We start from the raw sequence: 8,649 nt of genomic DNA on the forward strand, positions 1-8,649 counted from the left end.
CCTCAAAATCCGCACTAGTAGGTGCAGCTGCACTTCCCTGTTGAGGATATGATTACCTTGTAGCATACTGCTGTGGTTGCTGGAATCCAGGTGGGTTAAACTGTTTACTTACTCCTTGCTGATATGTTGGCTGAATAGCATTCTGATTATTCCCCCAGCTGAAATTTGGATGATTTCTGTTGTTAGGATGATAGGTCGCTGGCACAGGCTGCTGTTGTCGCTGATAATTATTCACATACTGAATAGATTCGTTGACAAGAGAACACTGATCCGTAGTATGAGAACCTGCACAAAGCTCACAAACCATAGCTATTTGATTAACTCCATACGTAGCCAAAGAATCAACCTTCATTGATAGCTCTTGGAGCTGGGCTGCAATAGCGGTGGCTACATCAACTTCCAGAATACCTGCTACCTTGCCTGACGTCATCCTCTGAGTTGGGTTTTGATGCTCATTTGCAGCCATCGTCTCGATAAGATTATACGCCTCAGTATAGCTTTTAGCCCATAAGGCGCCTCCAGCTGCTGCATCGAGCATGGGCCGAGATTGGGCCCCCAAACCATTATAAAAACCAGTGATTACCATCCAATCCGGCATTCCATGATGTGGACATTTTCTCAACATTTCCTTGTAGCGTTCCCAAGCCTCGCACATAGATTCTGTAGGTTGCTGCGCAAATAGAGTAAGAGCACTCCTCATAGCAGTAGTCTTTGCCATTGGATAAAACTTCACCAGAAACTTTTGCGCAAGATCTTGCCACGTAGTGATTGACCCAGCTGGTTCAGAATGTAACCAGTCTTTAGCTTTATCCCTAAGTGAGAATGGGAAAAGCCTCAACTTGATAGCCTCATCAGTCACGCCATTATTCTTAAAAGTGCTGCAGATCTCGACAAAATTCCTTATGTGCATGTTGGGGTCTTCAGTTGCCGCTCCTCCAAAAGAAACAGAATTCTGCACCGTCTGAATAGTGCCCGGCTTGATTTCAAAGGTGTTAGCTTGAATAGCCGGATGAAGGATGCTTGACTGAATGTCATCAATTTTAGGCCGAGAAAAATCCATAAGAGCTGGATCAGCTTGAACAATACGATCTCCCATGTTTACTGGTTCTTTCTGCTCAGTTCCTGAATCCGAATTTTCAAAATCTAACTTCTCCGGAGTATCAAGAACTTCGTCTTTCTCCTCAGCTGTATCTAAGGTCCTCTTGCGAGCACGAGAACGAGTTTGCATAAACGCTTGCTAAAGTACCTGAAACACAACCGAAAAGAGTAATTAACTACTACATCCTAATCACTGAGTCCTAATGACCAATGATGGTAAGTACATAAACTAAATAAATACGCCGAGTCCCCGGCAGCGGCGCCAAAAACTTGTTAGGGAGAAAACATGCACTAATATTCACACAAGTATACGCGTTCGCAAGTAATATAGAATACTTTCTAGTTCGTTCCCTTAGAGACTCAGACTAAGTTATTGTCTAATTAAACTTACTCACCAATGTATGATTACTTCTCAATGTTAAGATAACACTTAAAATTGTTGATTAAATATTAACTATAATTAACTACTTAATTAACCACTTAAATTTATCAATAATAAAACACTCATGAGATCACAACTTCATTATTACTTCCTTCTATAGCCATTGTTATTACCTTTAGCATGTGACAGTGATGATATTAATCGAATAACACGAAACTGATAAAAACCAACTTTCATTGTACTAATACCATTCTACCAAACATCCACAATTAAGATAGAAGTTGAATAGTCATCAATTATGTTGAGTTCCTATATGTCTACAGAAATTGACAACACAACGATTTAAGCACAAGTTATTCCTTTTGATTACATAGGGCAAATAAAACTGTTAGAGTTACCCACTAATCATGCACAACGTACATGAACCTATGCTAGCATGGCAAGTTCTAAATCTCAAGATCCACTGTCGCTTCACAAGAGATTAACACCCTATCTTATATGTTCGCGACGCACATAAGACGAATACGCATAACCAATACTAGATATCATGCAATCATCACACACTAAAGTATTAAACAATTAACTAAAGAATTCCATAATAAATCCGTTGCAACCCCATGATCACGATTAGCCCATAATAGAACTTATCGCCATCATGGGTTCATATGAAATCATGATAAACAACACAAGAAAATAATAACTAACTAATTATATTAAAACAGAGTACGTCACAAGAGTAAATAAGTCAAAGCAAGAAAACTAGCATCCAACGTTATAACGAAACAAGAATCACAAGAATATATGCTTCCTCTTCGTTGCGGTGTGCTAAATCGGTCTTCTTCCTTATCTCCTTCGCTTCTTGCAAAACACAATCTAAAACATAATCTCCTTCTTATTCTCTATGAAAACGTCTCAAATCTACTTATATAATAGTCCCATAAAACTCAGATTACATAGAAGTTGGAAGCCAAACAGAAGTAGAAGTCTAAAATAATTCAGCTTTTTCCCCGACCCTGCGCGGCCGCTCAGCATTTCTGCGCGGGCGCGCAAGGCTGCTGCGCGGCCGCTCAGCATTGCTGCGCGGGCGCGCAGGACCCTTCTGGAAAAATTCCAGGTTTGCTCCGTTTCTTCGCCGTAATCTGCCCGTTCTTTTCCTCTCGCAATGGTGAACACATGCCAAGGCTTATTCTTGATGATTCCTCCTCCGAAATGCAACTAATACCCTGGAATGCATAAACACTAGAAAAACGTATCAAATACACAAAATACTTGATTTCAAGACACCAATTTAAGCCATTTTAAGACGTTCTAAGTGGTATAAAATGCCACTTATCAGCTGGTTTCATATATATAAAATGAACTTTTCAAATTTCTTTTACTTAAATTTCAGTCTTTACAGTTTTACAACATTTACCTTTACTTTATTGTTGTACAGCTTTTCGTACTTTAAATTCTGTCGAAAAAAAGAAAAGGACAAATATTTCATTTAGCTGTTTACATTTTCTGTTTTTATATTAATATAAACTGTTTACATTTCCTGTTTTTATATTAAGAAAACTATTTTTTTTGAATCATTATCCAAATTTTATTAATACAGGATAAATTGTTTCATTACCTACTGTTAATTATTTAATAAACTGTTAAAGAGATATCAATTGTTTTATTATCAACAAATGGCACCAAAGAGAAAGACTAGGACTAAGACTTCCAACAGCAATTCCGAAGAACAGACCAATGATACCATGAACCAAATGTTCAACATTTTCCTCGCTATGTGAAAAATCAAATGCAGATTAAGTTTTTGGAACTGAAGCAGGGAAATATGTCCATGACAGAGTATGAAGCCAAATTTACTGAATTGGCTAGGTTCGTTCCAGAACAAGTGGATACTGAAGAAAAACGAGTTCAAAGGTTTCAAGAAGGGTTACGACCGTGGATCCGTGGACAAGTTACAGTTTTTGAGTTAACGACGTATACTGCCGTGGTCGAGAAAGCCTTGATCATCGAAGGGGAAAGCGAAAGATCTCAAAAGGATAGAGGACAAGGAAGTTTCCAAGACCGCTCCTGTAGGAAGCCAAGATTTCAAGCCCGGACAAATTTGAATTTTAAAAGGATAGGTCAAGGTACCCAGAAAATAGGTAATCGTTTCCAAGCCCCCAGCCGGCAGGGAATTATCAAAGTCCCAGTGCCGTATTGCAAGACATGTAATCGAAAACATACCGGCATATGTATTAAAGCGGATGTGATGTGTTATAAATGTAAGCAAAAAGGGCAATTGTTAGGTCACACACACTGTAGAAGGGGGTTGAATACAGTGTTTACTACAATCAAATCGAATATAAGAACTCAAGTAACAGAACACAGATTTTATTCAACACAATAAACTCTATTACAAAGAACTGTTCTCTCTCAGTGATGAACAAATTATCACGAGAGCTGCTAGGGTTATAATGAATAATAATCTTGATTAAGATAACACCTATAGTGTAAACCCTATATTGTGTTTATATAGACACACAGTTACAAGATAATCTTCTAATTGATATCGAATATAATTCTACTTCCTAATATATATCAACTAGTTATCTTTTCTTCCAAGTATTATATTCTTCATAAAATTCTTCTCCATGCATATTTCTTTTTGTTTTAGTCTCGATATTATTTCCTTTCAATTAGCCCCCTTCCTTATCTAAACATCTTCTTAAGTCCTGATATTATCTCCTAATAAATATCTTCTGATAACTTAAGTTCTGATAACTTAAGTTCTGATATCTTAAGTTCTGACTTCAGTATAAGTGTTGATTTCCAGTTAAGTACTGATTTGTCCTGTTAAGTAAGATCTGAAAACTAAACACAAATCATATTAGTCATGACATCATAAATATATCTAACAATCTCCCCCAACTTGTAAATTAGCATAATATACAAGTTTAATGGATATTTGATGATGTCAAAACATTAAGCACAAATGCATGAGAATTTGACTAGATAACTACAACTTACAGTCCTTATAGCTTTACCATCCTTAAATTCTGATATCAGCTTCAATCTATATACACTTCAGAATTTAAGCAGTTGTAGATCTTTGAATTGGCTTCAATTTCTGATCTCTTTGATATCAGGAGTTGTTCATAGATAGTTCTTCAATAGACTTCTCTCAGCATATTTAAGTTCATTGACCATCCTCCTTTTAGCATTTTTCAGTTCAACTGTATCTTCACCAGTTTGAAAGATAGTAGCCCTGAGATCATTTATTTTTGCTTTTCTTATATCCTGATCTAGTCTGATGATATAGGCTTTATCAGACTCTAGATTGAATTCAAGTCCCTTAATACCAGAAAATATAGTGATGATTTTAGCAGTATTAGGCTTCATTTCAACAATATCTCCACTGTGAGATCTCTACTTAGGACAGTATGGGCTATCAGACTTTATAGAGTAAAGCCTCTTCTGTCTTTGAATATTTGATTTTAAACAACCTGCAGCACCATCGGTTGATCTGTTTTTCACTTGAAGTAGAAATAAAACATGTTCCAGTTCTTCAAAATACTTCAATGAAATTGCATTCTCCCTGATCTGGAATACCCTCCCATCTGTCATAAAGTATAACATGATATATTCTTTCAAAAAAGAGTGGTAAACCATTTGTACAGATTCAAGTTGATTCAATCTCTCAGGAGTTGCTCCTACTCCTGGTTCACTTAAGGAAGTTGGATCATTGGTAGTATTGCGTACTCTCTTCTCTTTAGAACTACCCAATCCTGATTTGTCTCTTGCTTCCTTTCTTTGAACAATTCTTGCTTCAAAACCACTTGATGTAGTCTTCAAAGGTTAAGTCTGTTGAGCTTTGGTGAATCCTGGTAGTAGTATCTTTGAAGGTTTAACATGAGTAATGTCAGAGGTTTCCTTCTCTTTATCTTCTGATATCAAGCCAACTTGAGCTATGTCAGAGGTTTCTTACTTCACTGTAATATCAGATTTTACTAAGTCCTGATCTTGAACAACATGAGCTCTATCAGAGGTTGTTTGAATATCCCTTTTCTTCAAAATCAGACTAGCATCATCATCAGATTTTGTCTCCAGATCCATGATTGGCATGTATACCTTTACAGGTTCATCAATTTTTGCTTTGCCCTTGGATCTAGGATCTACCTCCACTTGTGATTTGGCTTTGGTTGCCTCAAAATTTGTCTTTTCTTTTATCACAATGCCCTTAAGCTTAGGTGGCTTCTTTTCCATGACTTGAGCTTTAGATTTTGACTTGACATTTTCTGCTTTAAGTCTGGCTTTTTTTTCCTTCAGACTTTCAATATCCATGCCTGGATTGTCTTTTAGGAATAGCCTTTTGGAAATCTCTTCATCAAGTTCCAGATGTTCACTAGAACTTATCCTTTTACCAATATCATAATTTATTCTTCTCCCAGTATCAGAACTTGTTCTTTGACTTGTAGTTTCAGCTTTGCTTGATGAAAAACCTTTGCCTTGACCTCTACCTGTTCCATAGTTTCCCTAGTCATCATTTCCATCATCCTTACCCTTCAGTACTTGACTAGATTTGCATTTGGACTTAATCACTTTCTCCCCGTTTTTGGCATCAGCAGGTAGAATAAGAGAGACAGGCAAGTCCACTGAGGATTGGATCTCATTGAGTGAGTTTGCTGAGAAGCTTGATTCTTTAAAATTTCATCAATCCGAGCTTGTTGCTTCTCCTGAGTTTTTTCAATATACCCAATTCTGTCAAAGGCTGGCTTGAAAAATCTGTTCTTTTCTAATTTTACATTCATATCTTGCTGGATCAGTGATTCTTGAATTTTATTCACCTTGTCATGAGTTATTGAGTGTAGACCTTGAAGGTGCCTTGTACTCAATGCAGTAACTCTAAGCTATGCCTTCAAATCATCATTTATCAGCATTTTATAAGCTTTGGCCAGGTGCTCAGCAAGAATTTTTTCAGTAGGAACAAAAGTAACTTTGTTCCACTCCTTAGTCCACTCCTTTTCTCTAAGAGTTTCACTCCAAGGTACTGGTGCATCCTCTCTAACAAACTTCTTGATTAGATCAGCTTTGCATGGGGCTTGTTGAGGTGCATGTCCAGATGGACCACCTGCATCAGCATCTACATTTATAGCAGCTTCACCAGTAATTTCATTATTGCCAGTATCAGAAATTACAGAGTCTGTAGTATCAGCATCCTCTGATAGAATAACAGTATGTGAGGCTATAGAGGTTTCAACATCATCCTCTAAATTCTGATCTGCAACTAAGTTCTAATCAACATCCAAATTTTGATGCCCACCTCCAATCTAATCTTCATCATCTAGATTCAGAACTGGTGTTATTGGAATATCTGCATTGAAATCAGCATCCAAAATTGGTGTTGTTGGTAGAGTGAGTTGAGTTGGTGGAGCTTCCAAGTAGAGAACCTCAGGCACAACCAAGTTATGTATGTCTAATTCAGCACTTGTACCTGGGTCTTCAGCATGTACTGGATCAATTATAGGAGACACAAGAGGTGTAGGCACTTGCTCTGAAATATCCTCTTGCTCTTGAAAATGAGACTTTTGAGCTTGAGTAAAGTCTGATTCAGCTGTGGGAAGTAATTCAATGACTATAGGTTCTGTTGGGATCAGAGATTCCTGACCCCCTTCTTTAGCTGCTTCTTCCAGAACCTCTTCAGAGTATGATGATTTTCAGAGTACCTATTAAGAGAATTTTCAGATATCTCAAGGGAACACCAAAACTTGGCATTTGGTACCCTAGAGATTCTGGTTTTGATCTAACTGGTTATTCAGATGCAGATTACGCAGGTTGTAAAATAGACAGAAAAAGTACAACATGAACCTGTCAATTTCTAGGGAATAAACTTGTGTCCTGGTTCAGTAAAAAGCAAAATTCAGTTTCTACTTCTACAATTGAAGCTGAATATATTGCTGCTGGTAATTGCCGTGTACAGATTTTGTGGATGAAAAACCAATTATTGGACTGTGGTCTACAAGTGGATAGAATTCCCATTTTCTGTGATAACACAAGTGCAATTGCCATCACTGAAAATCCAGTATAGCATTCAAGAATAAAGCACATAGACATCAAGTACCACTTCATTAAGGAACATGTGATGAATGGTACCGTGGAACTTCATTTTGTTCCAAGTGAAAAGCAGCTTGCAGATATCTTTACCAAGCAACTTGATGAATCCACCTTTTCAAGGTTGGTAAGTAAGTTAGGTATGCTTAATTATTCTTGAATTATTTCAGATATTTTTGCAAGTTAAAATGCAGCCAGAAACCTAATTGATTTTTCTGATTTGGATGAAATTTTGGCTAAGTCAAAATTTACATCCCGACGGATGCTCATTATACATCGAGTTTGATCATCCGTCGGAGTACTATTTGTTAATAAAAATCAATTACTTTTCTGGATTATTTTATATAACCCGACAGATAATTGATTTATCCTCATCCGTTGAGTTGTCTCAATCTTAGTTGTTAAAAACTCTGAACGTTATCTATCGGGTATACTTACAGTTTGTAAGTATAACACGACGGATAAGTGACAGAATTTTTACAGTTTATTTAATTAAACGGATATTTTGGGCTATTTTGATTGGTTACTTCACTTTATTATTTTTGACAGTTTATTTCTGAGATAGTATAAAAGCAGAATTCATTTTTATGCTACACTTTTATCATTCTCAAATCAATTGCTCTAACTTCCTTTCTTCTCCAAAGCAAATATTCTCTCTACAGATTTCTCATTCTCTAAAAATGGCACCAGTATTCAAAATCATGTCTCAATCTGGATATATCTATGAAAATAACAACTTTGTGGCTCTTGTGAATAAGGAGATTTCTTAGTCTGGAGACTTTCACAAGATGATGGATTTTGTGAAAAGCTGTAAACTCAGGTATGCTATGCTGAAATCACCCACAATCTACTGTGAAGTTGTGGAGAAGATATGGACAACTTCCGTGTCCAACTCATCTGAAAAAACCATAACTTTTATAATTAAAGATAAGCAGTTTTGCATCAGTAGTGACATTATCAAAGCATGCTTTAGAATTCCAAATAACACTGCTACTGTTCTACACACAGATACTAATATTGTTAACATTCTAAATTCTAATGGGCTATACACTTTCTACTTCTAAGTTAAGTGAAATTAGGAGGCT

General features: G+C 36.7%; 1 non-coding gene across 1 annotated transcript; it reads left to right on the forward strand.

Moving 5' to 3' along the window:
- Positions 1-596: 596 nt before the first annotated feature.
- Positions 597-703, forward strand: LOC141722414 (small nucleolar RNA R71). Its single transcript, XR_012575433.1, has one exon. It is a non-coding gene; the product is annotated as a small nucleolar RNA R71 (small nucleolar RNA).
- The last annotated feature ends 7,946 nt before the right edge of the window (positions 704-8,649 follow it).

The sequence above is a fragment of the Apium graveolens genome, chromosome 4, assembly GCF_009905375.1.
Source record: "Apium graveolens cultivar Ventura chromosome 4, ASM990537v1, whole genome shotgun sequence".
In the NCBI taxonomy this organism is placed as follows: domain Eukaryota; kingdom Viridiplantae; phylum Streptophyta; class Magnoliopsida; order Apiales; family Apiaceae; genus Apium; species Apium graveolens.